This window comes from Panthera tigris, chromosome C1, assembly GCF_018350195.1.
Source record: "Panthera tigris isolate Pti1 chromosome C1, P.tigris_Pti1_mat1.1, whole genome shotgun sequence".
NCBI classification, from domain to species: Eukaryota; Metazoa; Chordata; class Mammalia; order Carnivora; family Felidae; genus Panthera; species Panthera tigris.
In genome coordinates this window covers 145,019,598-145,045,455 of record NC_056667.1, presented here as the reverse complement: position 1 = coordinate 145,045,455, position 25,858 = coordinate 145,019,598, and the positions used below count along the sequence as shown (strand labels likewise).

Here is a 25,858-nt window from a genome sequence, read left to right as displayed (position 1 = left end):
CTTGGTCATAAGATTCTATTCTCCCCATTTGAATGAGGCATCCTCTTCAAGCCTCTCCTTTTTAGATTTTTTCTTTTCTTCTTTAAAAGGACTGGCACACACTCTTAAGTGGAAAGCATTCAAGTACTAGACTATAAACAAGAGTAGTCACTGTGCATGAAATACTGTGTACCAACATTACTCAGCTAATACCCTAGCATTTGACAGTCTAAAATTTAATAAAAGGCACCAGAGAAGATAAAGGGTTCTTCTTCTCAGTATGCTCTCTAAAGTTGCTATTGCTAAGAAAGAAAGAAAGAAAGAAAGAAAGAAAGAAAGAAAGAAAGAAAGAAAGAAGGAAAAGTGAGAATAGACAAACAAAAACACAAAAACAAACCTCTATACTCTTTTAATCCTAGAAACACCAGAAAAAAAAAAAAAAAAAAAAAAAAAAAAGAAAATCACCAGGTATGTTCCAGAAGGTGAGATTGAGGAGAGTTTCCTTGCTATTCTCTCTCTACCAGTAATTTACTTTGTGATTTCAGGCAAGTCATTTGAATTTACTGATCCTCACTCCACCTATAAATGAAGTCTTTTTTAAAATGTGCAGAGCTATTTTAACTTTAAATGTGTATTATTTTGTCTGTTCTTCATTCAATAGCTACAGGAGAAGAAAACACTGTCATGCATTAAAGGCAGTACTAGTTTAATCTCCTATGTATTTAGCTCTCTTGGAATGATTAAGGCTTGCATTCATTCTTCCATTCAGTAATTATTGACTGATCACCTAACGTGTTCCAGGCACTGAACATAGAACAGAGAACAAACACGAAAATCCTTGTCTTCTAAGAGCTTTGAGTGGAGTTCACAGTTAAAAAAAAAATAAAATAGGGGCACCTGGGTGGTTCAGTCAGTTAAGCGTCCAACTTTGGCTCAGGTCATGATCTCACAGTCTGCGAGTTCAAGCCCCACGTCAGGCTCTGTGCTGACAGCTAGGAGCCTGGAACCTGCTTCGGATTCTGTGTCTCCCTCTCTCTCTGACCCTCCCCATTCATGCTCTGTCTCTCTCTGTCTCAAAAATAAATAAACATTAAACAAAATTTTTTTTAATAAATAAAATTTAAAAAGTCTAAACTATTTTGAATTAAAATATTTCAAAAATGCAAGTCACACTTTGTCTTCTTAAAAAATGTATTAACCATGAATTCAATTATTGATGACTTACAGCCATCTCTATGTACGTTAGACTAAACTGTAAGGGCGATGCTCTGAAGAACAGTAAAAGGAACAACACCATTAACCTCTTTACTAAGCGTCCAAAGCCAGACTTGTTCCCATTTGAATTCTTCTGTTTATAAAGTTTTTCTGCTTCTTCCAAACTATCAGGCTGATGGTATTTTCCCTACAGATCTTTGAGCTCTCTAGCTCACTTGTTTGTTTTGATTGTTTTTAAGTTTATTTATTTTGAGAGAGAGAGAGAGAGAGAGTGAGTAGGGGAGGGGCAGAGAGAGAGGGAGAGAGAAAGAGAACCCCAAGCAGGCCCTGAGCTGTCAGCACAGAGCCCAACGCGGGGCTCCATCTCGGGAACCGTGAGATCATGACCTGAGCCGGAATTAAGAGTCAAACGCTTAACTGACTGAACCACCCAGGAGCCCCTCTCCAGCTCACGTCTACCTTGTTATTTCACTGTGGTCAGAAAAATGAGAGCCAAATTAGTTAAAACTATGCTTAAAATACCAATAAGTATCTCTGAGAAAGGAAAAGGAGCAACTTCAGTAAGCATTTCAACATTTGGATTTTCAACATTCTGGCTCCATCTATCTATACAAGGGCCCTTCCCCTCCTTCTTTCCTAAGTTCTAGGTCAGCGTTGTTCACCAGATAATTTCTGAAGTTTGCTGCACACAGTATGGACCGACTCAAACTGCATTAGTCTGTTATAAAGCTTAAGAATTTCCAATCAGATATAAGCACATAGTCCAAGATCAGAAAAAGAAAATTCTTACTTCAGTTCTGCCTCATCTGAATTAAATCCACATTATCTTGAAAAAACAAAATGTGGCAAAGCTGTTGGCTTCTGCTCTGGAAACAATTAGAACATTTTTCTGTGCTCTCTTGGATTCACAGAAAAGTTTACAGATAAATGGGCCAAAAAGAATCTATTTGCCACTCCTAAAAAAACTTAAAAATTCCTTGTTAGAAATTGCCTTATGAAAAGCACATTTATTGTTGGTGAGTAAAACATTAAAAAAATTGTACACTCTAAGACACAAAAGCAAGCGTTCGGCAAATTTTCAGGAAAGCACCACGGAAGGACCTACCCAGGTAGGAAAGATGAAAAAAGGGGCATTCATTCCTCCAACATGCATTCAACCAGGATTGACTGAATGCCTGCTGTATCCTCTGAAGTGCTCTAGGGGCTCGTGGTTTCTCCATTCTCAGGGATTGGGAGAAACAAAAAATAAACATGTGAGCAAAATTGAGTATTTTGAAACTGACAAGAGCTGTGAAGAAAAGAAGATGGAATATCAGGTGAGAGAGTGACTGGGGTAGGAGGAATCTAGTCTAGATCAAATGTTCACAGGGGTGATTTAGCAAAAATGTAATTGAGGGGGAAGAGCCAACCACCCAGGGATCTGAGAGAAGGGCCTTCCGCACAGAGGGGACACGCATGCAAAGACACTTAGCATGTGCAAGCTTGACCTCTGCTGGAAACTGAAACTCCGCTGTGGCTGCAGCACAGTGAATGATGTGGGCGATGGGTTCCAAATGAGGTCAGCGGGCCATGTGTGCTGAGTCACATATGACTTTCCTCCTAGCAAGGTGTTTATTTTGACAAGACACAAATAGAAAAAATCAGTGGAGGGTCTTAATCAGTGCAATGATACAATGGAATTTACAGGGAGGGAGGAGGGAAGCCTAATTCTAGCGACACTGCAGAGGATGCCTTTTTAGGGCAATAAGAGCAAAAACAGTCATTTCCTCTTAGGGACACCACTAGCCATGTTCATAATGAGTAGATACAGTATGAAAAAAGGACAAAATCAGGAGAAAGGAAGGAAGAGTTAACAAATCACATGAGACAATAGTCAAAAATGTAAACCACAATCAAAAACAGTATTCTGCAATAGGAAAACAAATACTTCAGGGATAATATTGAATATAAATATCTACTGAATTTACACACTTGAAAGATGGCTCGATTCCACTCAGTCTAACAAGCTGGTAACAAAGAACAGAGAGGGTCAACTGAGAAAGCCTCTCAAATGCCAACCTCACACGTCTTTTTTTATATTTGTATTCCCCATTGGGCTAGGGTATTTTTGCAGGTGACTCTTTCCCCCCACAACTCATTATATCTTGAACTGATTTTGGACCCATGTTGGAAAAGAACCCTGGGTCACAGCTCAACAAGCCAAGGCACCCGGAATATCTGCCACCAACCACAGGCAGGAAGCTAAAGAGCTCTGTGAAACTTACTGACCCACCGAGTATAGATTTAATAGACAAGAGAGACTGCATATGATTAATTACAGTTATTTATATTTATGGGTTTGAATCTTGAGGATGCCTGGCCTCTCCCCGTTTTATTTCATAATATTCCCCCTGCTGGAGCCTGAAGAGCAAAAGTCAATTGCCTGAGTGTTGGCATCACACTGGAAACTAAAGGGCCATGCATTTCAATTCCAGCTCAAGAAACACTCTGGCTGAGCAGATGTAATTCACCAGACCCCAGCGGGCTAGGCTCGCACTGTTGTCAGTCAAATCACATAGCTGATGGAAATCAGCAGAGCACATTAGCAATTTATATTCAACAGCCTCTTCTCACCCATAAATTTTGAGATAATGTTAAGTTAAACTTAAAGTTAATCCAAAAAATTCAGTCCACAGGTTGAGCCTGTGTCCTCACCATGAAGCAGTCAGAAGGCAAGTGACTCAAAATAGCATTTCTAATAGGATTGCTGTCAAAACTCCAGGTTCTGATATCAATGTAGCGACCTTCAGGCCTGACCTCACCCAGTGCACTTATGCCAACCTCTGGGTCAATAGTGTGGCAGCGGCCAGCAGCACGGTTTGTTTTCCGGACTGTATTCTGGGGCAGCCAACCCCTATGACAATCTCACATAAACAAAGCCACCTGACTTTCATGGACTTTGGTTTCCCCGTATAAAAGACTGACATAGCCTGTACATTTCCTTTCTCATGACATTGGTAGATCCCATGACCCTGGCCTTTAGCTCTCCAGGGCCTCCTGCCATTTTCCCCATCTAGACTAGACAGTGGGTGTAGGCCATTTACCAGGCCAACTTAATGACTGCCATCAACATCTCCTTACCTGATTCCGACTTGAAAAAGCAACATGTTTATGATGGTAATAATTATAATAAAGTGAAGAAAGTTCTAGAAACAAGAGGACAGACTAAATAAGTTAAATATTCTAGAATTTCTTTACTGCTTACAAATTAATTCTTTCTAGATTAATTACACCCCTTATGGAGATGAGGTTATGAGCAAGTAAAAATTAATTATGAAGAGGACAAAAGTAGATAAAACAGAACCTGTTTGTGTATGTATTTCTGTTTTAAAGTATACATGCAAAAAAATAAATCAAGCCCATGTGTGCATGCACACACACAAAGGCTAGAAGGATATATCCAAAAATGTTTAAACTCTCATTCTTGAACGGGAGGGTTGCAATTCATTTTTATTTTCTTCCTTGTGTGCATCATTTTTAAATTTTCTAGGATGAGCGTGTATTTTTCTTATATCAAGACAAAAAATTACGCATGTATATGTGAGAGAAGAGAGAAAAAAAAAATTAAGAAAGAAAGACAACTTGAAAGAGCACCATGCAAACAGATAGCTGACATTTGACTAAACTCCATATCATCTGACCATTACTTGAGTGATTCCTGTTGTACAACTTTTCTCATCTTTAATGAATTAGAGTGAAAGACTCATGCACAGGAAGTAAAAGGATACGTTGCCTTTATAGTTTATTAGGAATCTTGAAGCAAGAACTGGAAAACGTCACAGAATTGTCTGCCTCACTCTGAAGAACAGACTCCATCCTGACCAGAATGGATTTGCCTTGAGCATCTGACACCGTAACTATTTAAGCCTGGGTGAAACCACACCTAAACTAGTCTTGAATTTTTAGTTTTTTTCATATTACATCTCTCGGGGATTTAAAGTTCAAGACAACATCAGAAATCTCAACAACTAATCAAACCAATGACCGCAGAGCTGATCCGACTTACTAGAACTCGGTGTGGCCCAGGGTTCAATTCCGTAAGTGTGGAATCTCTTCAGCCAACAACATACCTGAAGGATCTCTACTGTGCCAGGCCCTGAAGGAAGGCCACAGACACAGAGAGAGGCCAGACCACCCCAAGCAGCGCCAACCTTTCCCACCTCTCCCCATCCCGTGACAATTCAGTAACCACATGCAGGAATACTGCTACTGCTCTGTGCATGGCTGAGATCCTTCTAGTCCCTGGAATATTCAAATGCTACCACTGACCAGGCAGGAGAACATTCTCTGAATTCTCTGAAGGCAGTTGGTGTCGGGGCCATCAGAGACAGACAGCCCTAGTCTGAATTAAGCCACTTTTAAGAGCTGTGTGCCTGATTGCGAGCCTGAGCTTCTCATCCATAAAAATCTCATCTATTTAGACTGAGAATTTGAGATAATGTAAATAAGATGTAAAAACACGTCTGTGGTCAACAGCTCTCACTTGCTAATACCTAAGATTACTGAGCACCTATAGTTTCCCACACGAGCGAGGCCAAACTGGGGTGACAGAAAAGACTAGTTAGAGAAGAGGACAAAAACAGCCAATCTACATGGGGTCATAGCCCTGTGTAGCCTATGTGACACTTGGCTCTGATCAAGCAAGGGCGCTTAAAACTCACAGACTAGGGAAATGAATCACATCACTGCCCTGAAAACACTGTAGGCAGGCCTCTTTGGGCATCTCTCTAGCATCCCTTCCCCAAATAAAAATTCTCTCGAACAGAACGTATACTGTTATTTGTGGAGTGTTCTATCAAAAATAAAACTCTAGACGGGCACCTGGGGGACTCAGTCGGTTAAGTGTCCAACTTCGGCTCAGGTCATGATCTCACAGTCTGTGAGTTTGAGCCCTGCATCGGGCTCTGTGCTGATAGCTCAGAGCCGGAGCCTGCTTCGGATTCTGTGTCTCCCTCTCTCTCTCTCTCTCTCTCTCTCTCTCTCTCTGCCCCTCCCCCATTCATGCTTTGTCTCTCTCTCAAAAACAAAAACAAAAACAAAACTTTAAAATAAATAAATAAATAAATAAAACCCTAGAAAGCCTAACATCTAACACAGATCTAACTCCAGGCCAACGGTGCCTATTACAGAGGCCACAGGGAGGCAGTGGCTCTTTCATTTTAGATCAGGCTCTAATCACGTGGAGTCCAGTGTTCTTACGGTTATCTCCAGAGTTCAGCTGATGCATTTAAAACATTCCCTGTAAAAGGCTTGATCAAAGGTTTGTGGCCTGAGTTAACCCAAGTCACTGGGACAACTCTGACCCACAAGAGTGCTTTTGTTTTGTTTTGTTTTGTTTTTTTTTTTTTTTTGGTCCTCTATTTAGAATATTTCTTGGTATTTATTTTTAGTTCAGAGAGGGTGAGAAATTGCTCTCTGGCCCCATCACAAACCCTGAACACCACCTACCTTAGAGAAAATACTAATATAAAATAAAATGCCATCAAAACAGTCAGCTCTCTGAGTCAGTATTTTTTTCAAAGAACAAAGATATTTCTCAAGAATGTCTCCCTTCCAGCATGATGCCCTGGATCTCAGGAATGTAAACACATAGACGATGACTTTGGTTAACCTTGCAGCACAAATCTGGGACTAAGGGTCAGTCATCCCATCTTAAGTGCCCAAATGGGTCTTTTCTGATCATTCATTCAATGCATGCCAGCCATGCCCAATGATCTACTGTGTCCCCCAAACCACCTTTACCCATGCCCCCAGAATCCCCCCCTATTGCTCCCAGACTCCTCCACCCCCCATGTACCTTTGCCCTTCCCATCCTCCAACCATTCCTGCCCACCTACACTAAAGAGTGACGCATTCCCACCGCCTCATTTCACACTTCACACAGTGTCCTTCCCACTCTTCTCTCACTAGGCTCTTACTCTTCATGTCTGGTTTACATTCTCTTTATTCTTTGTTATGTATAGTTAATCAGTTAGTTCATGTAGGATGAGGAAACCAAGGTTTGAAGACACCTCAAAGGAACTGGGCATTTTAACCAAGGTTCCAAAAGGCTCTACACACCAGTCGTGCAGTTGTAAGTGGGCACTGAAAACTGCCCGACCAATCATACGTAACACAACCACAAAACCACATTTATTCGATGCTTGTATTCCTTTGAGTGTGTCGTTAAAAAAATCAATAACTGCAACTCGGCATAAAACAATGACAGTAGTGAACAGAATCATGGGACAACTCAAATAAATAACATTCACTGGGTAAAAGAAAAAGAACACAGGATTACATCTGCTTCCCATCCTAGCCAACTACATGGTCACCAATTCATCTTCTGCTCCAGCAGAAAATTTGCCTCCCCTGATGAAGTAAAGAAAAAGAGGACACACAAAATATGATGTAGATCTCACAACAGAAAGGCCACACGTAGACTCAAGTATGTATTGAATTTTCATTTATTCAACCAACATTCGTTGGGCACCTACTATATTAAACTGCGAGTAAATAAAGATGAATAATTTATAGTTTCCATCTTTAAGAACTCAGAGCTTAGAGAAGATTCTAAAACAAATACAAGTGATACAAATCAAGCTTGGACTAACATCAAGGGGCTAACTAAATCAAGGGGCTAACAGAGTAATTGCCCATGAGACTGAACATCATCAGGGCAGGTCTGTAGAGAAAGCAATAATAAGCTCAAATGTTGAAGGTTCGCCGGGTCCTAGGTGAACATGAGCAAAGACATGATGGTGTGAATGAATACTGTATTTTCAAGAACGAGGGCATGTGATACGCCGAGAGCACAGGATGGTATGCAGGAGTCATAAGTGAGGAGGTGAGGAGACTGAATGGACAAGCAGGGGTACATCTCTAGAGATCTTATATGCCACTCAAAGGATTTTGGCTTTTGTCCAGTAGGCAACAGATTGCCAAGGAAGGCTTTTAAGCACATTTATTGGCTGTACACTATGTTATAAAGACTGTGCTTGTCAATTTATACAGGTTATATTAGTCCTTAACAACATTCCTAGTAGGAATAGACAGAATCACATTTGAATTGAAAAGACCATTCTCCCATTCCAAGTTCCCTGGAGCAGTGTTTAGAGATAAACTAAAAGGATGTCAGTCTGCGAGCAGGGAAATCAGGAGACTGGATGTAAATATCCTGACACAAAGTCCTAAGGGTCCAAATTAAACCAAAGACAGTGACAATGGAGCAGAGATCACCAAGACTAAATTCATTTTGGAGGAAAGACTGCTAAGATGATTACCCTCAGAAGCAGCACTCCTTAGCTTCTGCCACATGATGGAAAGCACCTCCCCCAGGGGTTAGACCTCCATCTTGGCTGAGATGACTGATGCTCCCAGCCATTTGTCAGCAGTCCTCAGGCCCCAAGGAGGCCTTTGCACTACAATTGGCTACCACACTATCAGGAGATGCCCTTGAGCTACAGATACTCTGAGGAGGCTTTTCCTCACCCTTGCCACAGGGTCTGCACCCAGCTTCCCCCAAGATACTAGGGGACCAATCTCAGCATGCTCCACAATCCTCTACACTTTGGTCATTACCAGAAGTCCAGGCTGCCCCATTTCTCACCTTGTCAGCAGCCCTCCCTCCTTTCCATACTGTCCTCTAGAACTCAAAATCTATCCTTAGCAAAGTCCACAATGTCTCCTTCTCTGAATGTTCTAAAAACATGCAGAAAGCAAGATTTAACCTGAATTTTGAAGGCTAAAGCCTATTAACACCATTTTCCCAGCATCCCATAAAGAAGAGGTTGTTCATACTCTCACATTTAAGTCTGATGTTCGACCACTATGAACAGGGATGGCTGCACCCATGGCTAAAATACCAAAACATCTCTGAACTGGGTGATAACCGCCCCTCCCCTGGGACCTTGCAATGATTACACAATTTAAGTTAAGTTAATGTCTGTCTTCACCAAAGCCCCCCATGGGGCTGCTCCAGACCAAAGGCTTGCAAATGTTAGACCCATTCCATTAAAGTTGTAAATACTTTGAGTAACACCTCTGATCCTATCACAAAAATCCCCCAGCCTGAAGATGGATTAAGTGTCTCTCCAAGTCACCTTCCAACTTCTCTATCCTCTTTCAAATCTTATCAGTTTTGAAGTTCATGTCATGAGACTTTACCACCCATTATCCCTTGCTATCACTTACCTATCTACTGCAGTTTCCCCTTATTCCCTGACCTTAGTACCTGGCTGTTTCCTTTCCAAACATACCTGTGCTCATTCTTGCTACAGAATTCTACATCTACATGAAGCCCTAGTTTCTACATCGCTGCATCTCTGATGATCTTCTCTTTGACCCTGCCTCAGCCACCCACTCACACTGCCATAACCTCTGGTTTTGGCATCATGATTACTTGCAACAGCTCTGAGATGTCAGCCTCAAGAATCCCACACTGTGAACGCTACCTTCTCTTTCTCCAGCTCATCTACTCCTCTATTTCCACTCCAACATCTTCCTGGCATTATCTGGCTTTCCAGTCCATGGTCCCTTCAGTTTTTTCCACTATCAGTTACACCCTCACTTCCCTTTCGGTCCAGCTTTGGGTCAAGGTCCTTGACTGTAACCTCTCCCTTACAAGTACTTGTTCCTCTCTTTCTGATTCTTGCCTGGCAAATCCCCAAGTTGGTTAAACGCAACTATTTGCCTTTTCTACACCCCCATCTAACAGCTAAAGAAACTGCCTAGAGAAAAACACAACCACAACTAGCCTCAATTTAAATTCATGACTGGAAAAAAAAAAAATCGCAGCTGTAAATCTCTAATGGGCAATCCACATTGACCAGTAATCCTATTATATTTCCCCAGGATGTTTCAATATAGCTATTTCAATTCTCCTTTTTTCCAAAATCCATCTTACCCCTCCCTTCTCCAACATCATCACACTCCCTTGGGAAAGTAGAAGTGATTAGCAAAGAATTTCCCACTACCTAAATCATGACATATCAGCCTCTGTACCCATTCTTTCCGCATTCTTTTACTATAAATGAAATGACTCTGTTCCTAGTAAGGACCAACCTCTACATTTGTGCCTTGGATCTCCTCCCTTCCTGGTTCTTCAAGCATTGCACTCCAACAATTAACCATGACTCTCTCCTGCCTTCATCAGTTTTTCCTCTCTACTTCATCATTCCATCATTTCGTCTCTATTTCAACTCTCTGGTCCTAACAAATCTTCCCCTAACCAATATCTCCTTCAAAGAACTTTTCCATTCCTCTGCTTCTCTTCACAACAGAAATTTTTGGAAGAGTTGTCTGTAAGCACTCTGCTTCCGCAACACAATTCAATGAGCTTCTGTCCCAGCCTCTCTACTTAAACTATATGTCAAATGGTCAAAATCACAAATGACCTAATTTGACCAAACGCGATCTCTCTGACATAGTAGAAACATTGCCTTATAAAAATAATTTAAACTCTTAACGCCAGGGACACCACACTCTCCTGGTTTCCCTCCTACCCCATTGGCAACTCCTTCTCTTCTAAATAACATAGGACTCCAATGGCCCCTCTCTCTAACTATACATTCCTAATAGGTAATTCCATCAAGTATCTGATACAAACTATATGCAAATAACTCCTAACTCTGTATCTTTGGCCAAAACCCTTCCATTTATCCAAACTCCATTTATCCAATTGTCTAACTTACACCTCCAAAGGAATGTCTAATAAGTGCCTCACACTTAACACAGCCAAAACAGAATACTTTGTATCTCCCATCAAGCTTTCTTCTCTCCCAAATCTTCCCTTCCCAGTTTATGGCCCAGGTGCACAAGTAAAAAATGTAAGCCTTTGTCCAGATTCTTGTCTCCTGTCTCTAGATAATTATCTATCAGCAAGTTCAGTCAACTAACTCTATCTCAAAAACAAATCCTAAATCCATTCACTTCTTTCCATCTTTAACACAACGCTTGTCCATATGCAATACAATAATTTATAATATATATGTATTTGGTCATTCATATGACCTGTGAGCCACTGTTGCAAATTAATCACACCTAACAAGGAGGTCGTTAGAACCTCCACTCTTTAGCCAGTCGGTCAGAAGCACAGTTAACATCCTGGGATTTACAACTGGTACTGAAATGAGGCACAGAGGGCAGTCTTGTATGCCCAGTCCCTAACCCATGGAATCCGATGCTATCTCCAGGTAGATAGTGATAGAATTGCCTGGTATTGTGTTGGAAGAAACCTCCACACACAAACTGAAACTGGGTCCAGGAATGCTAAAAGACCATACAACTATAATTTCTCAGTTGGACAACCAAAATTCACTCTTACCTGGAGTCCTTCTTCCATCCTCTCCTCCCCTACCTACCACAATCCAGTCTACCTACCTTTAACTGCCTGAACAGTCTTCAATAACATGCATTCTCAACGGGAGCAAAAACACCCACAACGGGACAAAACTGGTCTTGGGAATGAAAATTTAAAAAAAATAATAATAAAATAAATAAAAAAATCTCACATTACAGTGATTTGTGGTCCTCCAAAGCTCAGCTCTACCCGGAAGAATCCTAAGCAGGCTCCATGCTGTCAGCTGAGAGCCCAACTCAGGGCTCGATCCCATTAACTGTGAGATCATGACCTGAGCCTAAATCAAGAGTTGGACACTTAACCGATTGAGCCATCCAGGCACCCCCCAACAAATTCTTATTCCTTAATATTATGGAATACTCTCTTGCTAGGGAGCAATTGATTTAAATTTTTAGTTAATTAATTTCAATTTATTTTTTCTTCTTGGAGAGATATAATGGGGAGGGGGGAAGTTGACAGACAGTGCTTTATAGCAAAACCACATTATTTCATTTATCAGCACATGACCTTTCAATGACTTATCTCACCACAGAATAAAATCTAAATGTCTTATCCTGGCTTCTAAAGCCCTATGAGACCTGACACTTGGTTACTTTTTAAAGATGCTCTTTGGATACTATGGTAGGTTGAATAGTGGTGCCCAAAACCTACCCATATCTCAGACCCTGGAACCTAGGAGTGTTATCTTATACAACAACAACCACAACAAAAAAGACTACAAATGTGACCAAACGAAAGACTCAAACATTATACAGGTAAAATAATTATTTTATAGATTAACTGTTTCCCCAAACATTACATGCAAAAAAACAGACTAATGAGGGAAATCTCTATTTGAATCAGTTTTAGATATTGAAGGATTACTGTGAATTTCATTAGCTATAATAATGGCATTGTGAGTAGTAGTAAGAAAATATCCATATAGTTAGAGATGCATAGTGACCTCAATGAGGGTAAAAATAACGTGATGTTTAGGATTTGTCTTGGAGTCCTATGGCAAAGAAAAAGAAAAACAAGCAGGATAGGACGAAACAAAGGTAGCAAATTTTTGATATTTAATCAAGGTGATGCATATGTGGGAGTTCATCTTACTATTTTTATCTCTAAATATCTGTTTCAAAATATGCTTGAAATTTTTCATAACAAATTCTTAAGCAGGCTACAAAATTATACACAAACCATAACCCATTATGTGTGTATAAGAAAATACTACAAAATATTACTAGTGAGGGTGGGAGGGAGGGGAAAGTGGGTGATGGGCATTGAGGAAAGCACCTGTTGGGATGAGCACTGGGTGTTGTATGGAAACCAATCTGACAATAAATTTCATATTTTTTTTTTTTAAAAAAGTGTCTTGGAAGTTAAAAAGGCAAAACTAAAAAAAAAAAAAAATGTTACTAGTGAGTATTTATCTCTGAATTGTGGAATGGCAGAGATTTATATTTTTTCCTTTGTAATTTTTAGTTATTTTCCAATTTTTCTAAACTAAGTCTGTGTTACTTCTTAAATAAAAAATTAAAAAAATAATAATAACAACAAAGGATCTTGAGATAGTGAAATTATCCTGAATTATGAGGGTAGATCCCAAATGCAGACATATATACCTTTATAAGAGGGTAGCAAAGGGGGAGCACTTGGGTGGCTCAGCTGGTTAAGCCTCCAACGCTCGCACTCAGTGGGTTCGAGCCCTGCATTGGGCTCGGAACCTGGAGCCTGCTTCAGATTCTGTGTATCCCTCTCTCTCCGCCACTGCCCTGCTCACACTCTGTCTCTGTCTCTCCCTCTCAAAAATAAATAAACATTATTTAAAAGAGAGAGAGAGAGAGAAGCAAAGGGAAATGTGAGGTACATGGGAGAAGAGAATGCAATGTGACCCTAGAAGCAGAGATTGCAGTGATACAGCCACAACCGAATGAATGCCTACAGCCACCGTCCCGGAGGAAAAGAACAGACTGTCCCCTGGAACCTCGGAAGAGAGCACAACCTGCCAACACTGATTTCAGACTGGTGATACTGATTCTGAACTTCCGGCCTCCTGAGAATCTATTTCTGTTGTTTTTAGCCAATGAATTTGCTATAATTTGTAACAGTAGCCACAGGTAACTCGTACGGCCGCCTCTCACTCTCACCCATTACAGTTCAGGTTTATTTACCTTCTTCTGCCATCAGATTCATCAAGAATCCAATTAGAGTTTGGGCACCAGCTGTCTTCTCAGCCTGGCATGCTCTATGCCTCATCTTTGCACGGCTAACTCCTTCTGGTCATTCAGGAGCCAGCTCAAATGTCAGCTCCTCAGAGAGGCCTTCCCAAGCCATCCAAATTCAAAATAATCACATAGCTCTCATCATCTCATACGTCTCTTCTATATTTAATCGTTATTATCTTCTTCTCCCCACCCTAAAATGAAACTCTACAAAGCAGAGATCGTACCTGTTTTGTACGCCACTGTAATCTCAACTTGTGGGAAAATGCCTGGCATGTGGTAGGTGAGGGGTACATTTAACAAATGAATGGATGATATGGAGGGGAGAAGGGATGGTGGTACTCTTCAATGAGAGGAGAAACAGCATTAGGATGAAGGTGGGGGGAGATGATGAGTCCTAGCTTGACTGTGCGGCATCCAAGTGGAAATGTCTAGAGTCTAAATCTAGGGAAGAGGTTTGGTTGGAGATGTTGATTTAATAATTACTAAAATCAGGGGTATGGATGAATGTGGTGGTTCCGGGAGCTTCTACAAGTGAGGACAGGCCCTAGAAACTCCAGTGTCAAGGGGAAGAACCTGGAAAGAGATCAACAAGGAGACGTCCAAAAGAAAAACAAGTTGTCATACTAGCCTAGACAAAATTCAACTTCACAAAGGAGAGAATGAGCAGAATCACAGACATTTCAAGTAATGAGGTCCCGTTGATTTGCTAGTAAGAGGGACACCAATCATACAATAGCAGATTCATCTAAGGTAGAAGCCAAACTTCCAACAGCTGTGGAGTGAATGGAAGGTGAAGAGATAGAAAAACAACATATACAAAATAGTGTTGGGAAAAACAGCTTGAAAGAGAAAGTGAGCACGTAGCTAGAGGGGAGTACAGGGTAAAGGAACAGTTTTGGGTTTTAGTCTTAATTGTTTTTGTGATGGGAGAATCTTGAGTATTCTTGCAAATATTTTTTAAAAAATTTAATGTTTATTTTTGACAGAGAGAGAGAGAGAGAGAGACAGACAGAGCATCAGTGGGGGAGGGGCAAAGAGAGAAAGAAAAACACAGAATCCGAAGCAGTTTCCAGGCTCTGAGCTGTCAGCACAGAGCCCGACGCGGGGCTCAAACCCACAGACCGCGAGATCATGACCTGAGCCGAAGTCGGACGCCCAACTGACTAAGCCACCCAGGCGCCCCATCTTGTAAATATTTAAAATATAGATGAACAGGGACAAATTTTATAGAGGAAGGTAGTGAAAGGGACGGGGGATCTGAGTATTGGCGAAGAACCCACTTTGAATAACTCTACCTCTGACTTGGTAGTTAATGATGGAGTCGATGGATTCAGTTACAGGGAAGATGTGGAAGAGAGACTGAAACATTATGAGTTGACATGATCTCTCTGCTTTCTCAGTATAATAGGATGCAAAGCACTGTGAAGGAAACAGCTTACTTCACAAAAAGCCCACAATCTCTTCTGCTCCCAGCTAGACTACATTTGCCAATCTCCCTTTGCTGGTAAGTGTGACCGTGCACCTGATTTCTGGCCAATGGTATGTGAGGGGAAGTGACATATTCATTACGAGACTAAGTGTTTAGAAAGTGGATATGCTTCTTCTCTTTCTCCTTCCACTAAATGGACACAGTTGAAAACAAAGCCCTAAGGAATGGCAGTCACACAACGAAAGATTCCAGGGTGTGGTGTCTAAACAATCAAGTGGAGGAAAGCCATTCACGGATCAAGACTATGATATGATCAAGAAACAAACATCTGTTGTGCTTGTGTTTTTATCTACTTTCAGATCCTTCCAACAGTTTAGTTTGCCCCTAACCACCAACAATCATCTGATAAAGAAATGCACAGGTCGGGTAAAAGGCTCAAAGAAGATGCTGAAGTTTGGTAAAACCATGGCAGGAAATGGGAAAAGATGTGGTCTAAAAACAGGTAAAAGAACTTGCCTCATGGCAAAAACTGGAGAATGTGAGTTTGTATGGACCTCCAATTTGCATAACTGCGTTCATTTTCCCAGTAGCATTCACAAACCCAGGTGCAGGAGTGGGAAAAGCAGAGGAGCACCAAGTTGCAGGCTGTTTCCACATCCATTAACACTAAGAAGATTTTAACAATGTCATGGGTTCCTAGAAATCAGATCAAGAGGAATATTACTTTAGGCAGGCATACAGTGCTATGCCTTCAATGTTTGAACAAGTTCAGCATCACTGGTGAAAACTGCTGAACCACAGGGTAAAATATTAGGAAGTGGAAAGTGTTAAAAGGCAAAGTTCAATGAGTCAAGCAGCAGAATCCAAAGTAGCCAAAAGCAGGAAATACATTACAGAAATACCAGAAGGATTATCCCTGGGTTCATTATTTCTTTGCACAGTTTTCAAGGGAGTTTCGGTCATGCCAGAAAACTGTGGCTTTGGGTGGGTCACTTAAGTTCTCTGGAACTGTGTTTCATCACTGATCTAAAAGAGTTTGCTGTTGCTATATGAAATAATGTAAGCAAAGTGCTTAGAACAGAACCTAGAAAATGGCGATTGCTCAATAAATGATACCTAACACTACTATTTATTATTCCTAATAAAAAGACAGAGTTGGGTTACCTCTAAACCTTTTCCTATTTTACAATTCCATAAATCTATGTTTTTTTAGATAAATATCCCAGCTACTTAATGGTGCATTAGGAGGAGGGAAAGGGGTTAACACTAGCAAACATGATGGAAGAAGGAAGTAAAAGTACATGTGTTGCAACAAATCCTATGAGGGTAAGTCAGGGGCCGGGATGCAAAGAGGGCAGCATCCTCCACATGTGAGTGCTACATTGGAGGTCAAAACAAATACAGCCGGAGAGGCTGGGAGTAAGGAGATCCCAAATTTGGAGAAGAGCAAAAGTTAGGTCAAGGGTCCAACAGTGAACAGCATCCACTAGCCAAGACTGGCCTCACCTTAGAAGAGTACTAAGATACTTTATGCTGTTATGGGCTTTAAATTCATGCAGCCCACCTCCTTTTACAGAGAAAGAAACTGAAGGCGGCAGAAACTGACCAAAGCCACACTGAAGTGGCTATACAATGATTTCAGGGATGCTCAGGTAAACAGCGCTCCCCAAAGATTCCTTCCCCTAGCTTATATAAATGGTACTCAATGTTCTGTCTCTTTAGAATCCAGAGACTTTTGATAAGGTGACAAATCAATTTTATCAATCATCTTTTTATAAATTAATTTTCCAGCTTCTTTTTTAAGAGACTAGATGAGGTGAGCAGGTAGGAGAGAAGGGAGAGATTGATGAAAAGAAGAGAGCCCTCAGTGGATACTAAATGACCTCCTTTGCAGATTCCTCCACTTGTTTTCCTCAGGGATCGCTTTTATAACGTTGGTTCACCTAGAGTGATTTCCTTTCCTCCTCCTAAGTACAGTATTTTGGGATATCAAAAGTGCCGGGGCACCTGGGTGGCTCAGTCGGTTGGGCGTCCGACTTCAGCTCAGGTCATGATCTCACAGTCTGTGAGTTTGAGCCCCGCGTCGGGCTCTATGCTGACAGCTCAGAGCCTGGAGCCTGCTTCGGATTCTGTGTCTCCCTCTCTCTCTGCCCCTCCCCTGCTCATGCTCTGTTTCTCTCTGTCTCAAAAATAAATAAAAACATTAAAAAAAAATTTTTTTAAGTGCCAAATGTGTAAAGAAAAAATAGGAGGCCTGAAGAAGAGAAAGTTGAAACTATCTAGTTTAACTGATTACCTGAACTGCACCTACCTGTGTTATCTTCTGTCCAATCATACCCAACTCATTTCTATCACATGTTTCCTGAGTAACTAAAGGATAAGTGCATTATATAAGGCAATCACTTATTTAACAACTATTTACTAGGCATTCCCCACGTGCAAGGCACTGGGGCTGGGCCTGTGAAGTCTATAAAATTGTGTAAGATCCAGTCCTTGGTCTGCCAAGATCTGCAGAAAAGGTAATGATACATTTTCAAATCATTAGCTAATACAGGAGAAAACGGAAGACTTAACAGTAGCATAAAAAAAAAAAAGTAGTTGCAGGATTAGGAAATGTACAAAACACTTCTGACCGGGGCAGCGAGGGAAAGCACCATGAACCTCATAGCCAATGGTCAGGACATTCAAGGGTTGGTAAGATTTCAAAATGGTGAAGTACAGAGAAGAGCATTCATATGGAGGCAGCAGTGGAAGTAGGACAGATTTAGGCAATTCCAAGGAGTCCATAGTGGCTGGATCACAGGGAAGGTAAGGATACAAACTTAATATTGGAACACATTTAGAGAGATCTATGAATTCAAAGACAAATATTTGGAATTTGATCCAATAAGTCAGAATAACCCATGGAAGAGTAGAGCAGAAAGTGATATGATCCAAACAGTTTTGACATTACCACAATGAAACAAACATCCTTTCTTTATCCAGTTTAAATAAAAGGAAAATGGCTTCTAAGAACCTAATACCCTAAGCTATATTATTTTCATCACTTATCAAATACATTTAGAAGTGTGTTGTGTCTTATTAAAATACTAGTGGTATAAAATCTTAGCTAAAAATTTCCTAAAATGTTTACTTTGAGCAGAAACTTTTGTTCATCTTCATATAACCATCTGGCCTTAGCAGCCACTTGTGGATACAAGGTAAGTAATAAAGCTCTCTAAGCATAAGTCACCAAGTCATACTGGGAGGCCATCTCATTTGATAGTAGCAAATTCTAGAAAATCCATTTCAGAAAACAACTTCTCTGTTATAGTTTGTGGGGTTTGTTTCCCTCTCTATATTATAAAACCTTTTTATAGTAGGATATAAGTGGGCAATCAAATATGAGCTTCCGCAGAGGACATAACACTAAAGAATATGAAGCTTGAACAATCTAAATTTAAGTCATTGTTTAAAAAGCACCCACACTTTAACAGATCTCACTATGAAAAAAATAAAGTAAATCAGTAATAATTTCATTTTGCCAGACAAATAAATAAATGTTCCCAAATAATGATTTAAAATTTTGTTAATACATACATCACAATAAATTTTTAGGTAGGGGGGAAACATTTTCCATTAATTAGTTTTCTCCTACTAATTTTAGTGAACTGACCAAATGCCAACTTGACCTAATTAAAATTGGAAACCATGTTTTGTCTGCTGCATAAGTCAGAAATCTGATTTTGAAAGAACCAACATAAAAAATTCAGCTGAAAAATGGGAAACAAGAGCACAGATATGATCTAGGAAGAAATATTTAACCCAAAGAGGCAGTAGAAACTCACAACAAAAGATGAAAATCCTGGAAAACAAGAAAAAAACAAACAAACCAAAAAAAAAAAAAAAAAAAAAACGCAAAAAACAAAAAACATGGTGTCATTCATGTCAGGACACAGAATCAGAGTTCTGGACAAACTCTGACCACAATCATTACCTAAACATCCTCAGGTATTCAAACTGTTGGCTGCCGCGTTTCCTTTTCCTGAAAAGTTCCAGAGATCAATCCCTGGTCAGATAATACAGGAAGAGGTCTACTCTGAAGTTGCTAGAGATGTCTTGGCTTGCCTTAGCCCTGGTCTTTCTCACTGAAGTTGAATATAATCATCTCTCCCTCCTCCTTTTCTTTCCCCCATCATGTCAACAAGGAAATGTACACCATGCCCTTTACTAGCTGCTTCTTCCTCTAGAACACAACCTCTGAGTTTTCTTCTTACCTCAAAGGTAATGAATTTTGATGGAATTATCTAAGTATGTGGATGAGCATCTAGAAACACATCAATAATAATCTTCTTGGGGCACCTGGGTGGCTCAGTCGATTGAGAGTCCGACTTCGGCTCAAGCTCAGGTCATGATCTCAAGATTCATGAGTCCAAGCCCTGCATCGGGCTCTGTGCTGGCAGCTCAGAGCTTGGAGCCTGCTTTGGTTTCTGTGTCTCCCTCGCTGTCTGCCCCTCCCCCGCTCACACTCAGTCTTTCTCTGTCTCTCAAAATTAAATAAAAAACATTAAATCATCATCATCATCTTCTTCTTCTTCTTAGTCTAGTTCCAGTCAGTCCTTCCCTATCTCATTAAACAACAATCCTGAAATTAGCCAGTTGTGGAGATCCCACAACTCATGACCAGTAATTTTCTCTGGAAACATCAGATAAAAAATATATCCCATTATATACAACTGGAAAGAGTAACAGGCAGGCCACGTGATACATTTTTATGCAAGTGGGTTAAAAGTGGCAAGAATGACGAGTTACAATTCTTAACTCCAATCCTAGGCTTTAAAACTTCAGAGATATAGTGAAAAGTGTTATTTAGTGCACATACAGAATTTTACTGTAGGCTTTTAATACTTTTCCACAGAAAGTTCATTTTTGAAAGCTTAGGGTTGTGCTGGCTTTTTCAATATGCTGAAATACAAAATAGCAAACATTCATGATACAATGCTGACCTCTTTTTTGCTGTAATCTTCAGGAAACTTGAGGTCTCTCTGTAGCTAAAGTGACATTGTCTTCACCACAAAACTGTCTCAACTATTTGAGCCCACATTAATATCTCCCCTTCATAACCACTCAGTTAAAGCCAACATTCTCTCAATGGGTATATGATTATGAGAGATCTTAGGCTGGTCCTTGAATGTTTTACATCCATATATTTTACCTTGCTAAACAAACTCTCTCAAAAGCAAGAAAACCATAGTTTTTCTTTTTCTAGCACTTGCTACTATGTAATAATGTTACACAAGCCTACAAAAAAACTGCATTCAAGAAGTCAAGAGCTAAATGTACATTTGACCTCTGAACAATGCAGGAGTTAGGGGTGCTGACCCCCTGCACAATTGAAAATCCACATGTAACTTCTGACTTCCCAAAACCTTGACTATTAATAGCCTACTGTTGACTAGAAGCTTTACTGATAACAGAGTTGATTAACACATATTTTGTATGTTATATGTAATATACACTGTATTCTTATAATAAAGTAAGCTAAAGAAAAGAAAATGTTATTAAGAAAATTATAAAAAAGGGGTGCCTAGATGGCTCAGTTAGTTAAGCATCAGACCCTTCTGACACTTGATTTTGGCTCAGGTCACGATCTCACAGTCGTGGGATCAAGCCCATGCTGGGCTCTGTGCTGAGCATGCGGCCTGCTTGGCCTTCTCTCTCTCCCTCTCTCTCTGCCCCTCCTCCGTTCATGTGTGTGTGTCCTCACTCTTTTTCTCGCTCTCAAAATCAATAAACTTTTCAAAGAAGGAAATCGTAAAGAAAAAATCCATTCACAGTAGTATACTGTATTTATCGAAAAAAATCTGCATAAAAATGGACATACACCGTTCAAACCCAAGTTGTTCAAGGTCAAATGTGTTTTATTTCCGATGTTCTCTCTGAAGTGCTGTTTCTGCACTTAGGGACACCCTTGTGAGTTCTGGTGTTGACAAGCAGAAAGACTCAAGTTTTGAAAAAGCTAAGCAGAAACGTCATCACATAAAAAAAATAAAGAGGAGGGGCGCCTGGGTGGCTCAGTCAGTTGGGCGTCCGACTTCAGCTCAGGTCACGATCTCGAGGTCTGTGAGTTCGAGCCCTGTGTCGGGCTCTGGGCTGATGGCTCAGAGCCCGGAGCCTTCTTCTGATTCTGTGTCTCCCTCTCTCTCTGCCCCTCCCCGGTTCATGCTCTGTCTCTCTCTGTCTCAAAAATAAATAAACGTTAAAAAAAAAAAAAATTTTTAATAAAGAGGAGAAATTGGATACTTATCCGGAAAACTGTTTCCTTCTGTAATAAGGGATTCCCACTAACCACCTTCTCCCTTAAGCACCCACACCACAGGAAAGGAGATAATGCCTGGATAATTCAAGCACAAGCAGCAAGAGCTAAATGTTCTATTCTTTGTCCAATTCTTTCCCTTTTGAATACAAAAAGGAAAACATGTAAGAAGGAAGGAAGCTAATATTTTGAAGTCTACCCCCTAACAGGTACATCACTAGCAATTTTACATATGTTATATCATATATTATCCACACTGTGCCAATGAGATAATTGAGGCTCCGTGAGTTTGAGCAGGTTACCAAAGGCCGAAGTCTTGTTTTCTTCCCCCCACTACACTCAGCTAGAGTTTGTCCCACAGTTCAGTCATTCATTGAGAAAATATTTATTGAGCACTTGTTACTAGTTAGTCACCATTCTAGGCACTAGAAATAGGAATCTGTGTGAAGCAGACCAACTCTTCTCATGGAATTTACATTCTCGTGATGAGAGACAGAAAACAAATAACCGGACAGAATAATTTCAGAGTTATAATAGTTTGCCAATATGATTTACTTACAATGATAATCAAACCTCTTTAAATAGCTATAATGAGATTAAATAGTTACAAGAACTAAAGGGGGAGGGGATAAAACCCATGCCAATTGGTAACACTGAGGCCTTCTTGCTCATTACTAAGCCCTCGATACATCTTTTAATAAATCAGAGAGAGGGAGGGGCACCTGGGTGGCTCAGTCGGTTAAACGTGTCAGACTTCGACTGAGGTCATGATCTCGTGGTCTGTGAGTTTGAGCCCCACATGGGGCTCTGTGCTGACAGCTAAGAGTCTGGAGCCTGCTTCAGATTCTGTGTCTCCCTCTCTCTGCCCCTCCCTTGCTCACACTCTGTCTCTCAAAAATAAATAAACATTAAAAAAATAAAAAAATAAATAAATCAGAGAGAGGGAAAACAAAGGATAGCTTTAATAATGCTCAGTTTCTTTACAAAATGACTGTGTGAGATACCAGAATGGACAGCTCCCACAATTGTTGTTTGTCAAACTCAAAACACCGCCTCTTATCCAGTTTTTACTAAGGTAACACTGCTTTATTTGAAAAGTTGATTTTTAAAAATCAAGACAGTATTGTAACTTGACACATGTCCTTACGAGGAACACAAAGGCGTTTCAACATCCACAGCATAAAGTTCCCCAGGCTGCACATGGTATCCATTGGGCAATGGCACCCAGCTGTCCCTGTAGAACTCAGGGACCACAGTAGTCAGAAGCAGGCAGGAAGGGCCTGGCCCCAGTGTGGCAATTGCCATTACCGTCCACAGTCCAAAAATACACTGCACATCAAACTTGAAACATATGCAAAATTCTAACAGTTTTGTTTTAAGCAACAAATGGTGTAAGTCACCCGCCCTTCCCTCACCTAATTATACAAAACTATTTATAAGCTGACCAAATTAACTGTTAGCTGTGTCTACCGCTGCCTCTCATGATAGGTATAATGGGATGTGTAATGTGGGTTGGCCCATGTCACTAAGGCTGTGAGAATTTGGTTGTAAGTTACTCTGAAACTCTCAAGGAAGGCTGTTAGCAAGTGAATGCTCCCGTGCATAAGGTAGAAGGCCGTGTAGACACCAACTGCTGAGAGCAGCACTTCATTCACAGGGCTCTCTCTACCTTTCTGCCAAAGCGCTCTGCAAATCTATTTTTGTTCAGAGAAGCTGAGGGGGCTGTTTTAGGCTCATCGGTGTACACTTCCCATTTCCTCCTGGGACTGTCACACACTCCAGCAGCTAAGGTCCTCAACGGAGCCTCAGCCCCCCTTCTAGAATCTTTTCCTCCCTTGCTTCAGAAGGGAGCGCCAATCCTCAGGAGGAGAGCTGCATCCACAAGCCAAAAGTTTGCCGCAAACTTTCCATGAGATACCAACCCTCGCCCCAAATGAATTACACCCCGCCGCCCGCCAAAATGTAAATACTAACCCCTACTCGAGAATGAGTCCCCCTTCTGTTGCTGGGGAGAAACCCTAAACTCTCTCCCACCCCCCAGCCAACGCCGGAGTCCTAGAGGACTCGCCCGGGTCAGAACGGGATTGCTCTCCGCCACGACCCCGGGGGCGCGGGAAGGGGGTCTCCCAGGAAGCACACACCTGAGATCGGTCCTGTCGCGCGAGGGGAGCGCAGGAGCCCCCAGTTCCTCCCGGCGGGGCGGAGTCTCTGCCTCCCCCCGAATCAGAGACTCGGCCCTGATCCTCGCGGCGAGGCGCGCGTGGCTGTCACTCCCGGGCAGCCCGGGCCAGTGCAACCCGCCGCGGCCCCGCCTCCCCGGAGACTTCCTCCCCCCACCCCTCCCCGCTGCCGCTCCTCCTCCCTCCCCTGGGGCTGGCGCGGCGGCCGCGTCCCGCCCGGATTCCTCCCGCCCGGGCCGCTCGGCCCTGCAGGGAAACGCGGAAGTGGAGGCGGGAGCCGGGGCCGAGGCGAAGGGGTGAAGCGTCGCGAACCAGCGGGCGGCGGGCGACCGAGGTCCCCGCCGCCCGATGAACGTGACCTGGCGGGGCCGCGGGGCCGCGGGGCCCGCCGGGTGGGGCGGCGGCGCGCCGAGGCGTTGGCCCTCGCCCCGGGCTGCGGCTCCCGCCCCGCGCCCCGCCTTGCTCGCGGGCCGGAAAGCCTGGGCTGGGCTAGGCCCGGGGACGGTGGGGGAGGTGCCCGGTTGCCTCGGCCCTGGCCACCTGCCCGCGAGAGAGGAGACACCAGCCCGCCTGCACGCCGGCGGGCTGGCTTACCTGATTTCTCGTCGTCCGCCCCCGGATCTGGCTTCCCCTCCTCGGCAGAAAGGCTTCCCTGGGCCTAGAAACGCTTCTAGGAAGCGGGCGGACCCCTGGGACCCGGCCGTCAGAGCCCAAAGCCCTCGCGCGGACCCCCTCCGCACGCTCTCGACCTCCCGACCTGCCCGCTGAATGTCAGCGCAGGAACCCGCAGGGAAGGCCAAGCCCCGGCGGGCGCCGGGAGGTGGGAGAGGGGGGGGGATGCCGAGCGAAGGCGCCTCAGGCCCGGCCTCATACAGGTGGGGGGAGGCGCAGAGCCCCGGCAGCGGAGCAGCAGGCTTCCCAGATGCACCCCCTAAAACCGACCCTGCCCACTGAGCATGCCCAGCTTACTTGGAACCACCAGAGCTAAGCAAGCCCAAGTGGACCCAGGGAGGGCGCACATGGGGCTCAAATGGACCCCATATCCTTAAGACCTTTCCTCCAACAACCTCTGGGAGTTTTGCAAAGAAGGTTTCTACCGTGGTGTTGGAAAATACCCAGGGGAGGGTTGGAAAGACCTTCCAAAGGAAGGCAGCCAAATTAGCTTGAACCAAAATCGCAGTGCTGGGTTTTTTAAAGCCAATTACTTATTAAGTCATTTACTAATTTCTTTAAGTCATAACTTAATTAAGTCATAACTTTTGTAATTGGCATAAAGTAATGTGTAGATTCATTGGGTCCCAAGCTCACAGTAAATGTCAGGAAACCAGCCTGTCCAAATGGTTCGCAACCTTGGATCCGTATTAGAATGGGAAGGTGGGTATAAAATGATCAGTCCCAGGTTCCCACTCCCACACCAAGCTAGATGGAACCTGGAAATCCTTACGTTTAAAACTGGGGCTCTGAAAGGGCAGTGGTGGGAGCCAGCAGCAGCATCGAAGAACTTAATGGAAATACAAATTCTCGGCTTCACTCCCAACTACTTGATCCCTAAACTCTGGGGCTGGCACCTAGCTATCTGATTTAACAAGCTCTTTCAGTGATTCTCTTGCACACTAAAGCTTGTGAACAACTGCTTAAACATTCCCCTCAGGTATTACAGAGAACCCCTGTAACAAAGCACTGTTTCCACATTTTGTTCAAATCCCAATTCTATATCATTTATCTAGACAAGCAACAGGTTACCCAGAAAGGGAATAATCTGGTTGAATTGAAGTGTCAGTCCTGTGTTTCCTTCCCACTAATTCTCCCAGAACGGTTCAGTTCTTGGAAAATGGAGACCACCTATTTCCTTCTGTACCCTGGTATCTACCACAGTGCCTATGACACAATAGATGTTTGATAAGTGTTTACTGATTTGAAATGAATGTTTAGATGAACGATTTGTCCCAGACTCTATTATGTCTACTGTTTATTCCCCCCCCACAAAATCCTGGTCACCTTGCTAGCTAACAAGCCAGTGGGGATTCGGTTCTCAATAACCCATGGCCATCCCTAATGGCCGAAACCAAAGTCAGACTGATGGCATAGAACAGGGGAGAAGGTAGAGGATTTTGAGGAGCTGAGAAAAGTCAGAAGCATCGGACATAATTTCATTTGCCAAAACTGGGGCCAAGA

At 42.3% G+C, this 25,858-nt stretch overlaps 1 protein-coding gene across 3 annotated transcripts in view; it reads right to left on the bottom strand.

The window, feature by feature from the left end:
- GPD2 (glycerol-3-phosphate dehydrogenase 2) overlaps nucleotides 1-25,858 on the bottom strand; it is a 228,675-nt gene that overhangs the window by 115,425 nt on the left and 87,392 nt on the right. Inside the window, exon 1 of one of the 3 annotated variants that reach the window (XM_007078490.2) lies at nucleotides 23,645-23,787. The exons of the other annotated variants lie outside the window; for them this stretch is intronic. The gene's annotated coding sequence lies outside the window, so the exon portion shown is untranslated. Of the gene's footprint in view, nucleotides 1-23,644; nucleotides 23,788-25,858 lie in introns of those variants that run through there. 3 annotated transcript variants of the gene reach the window in all.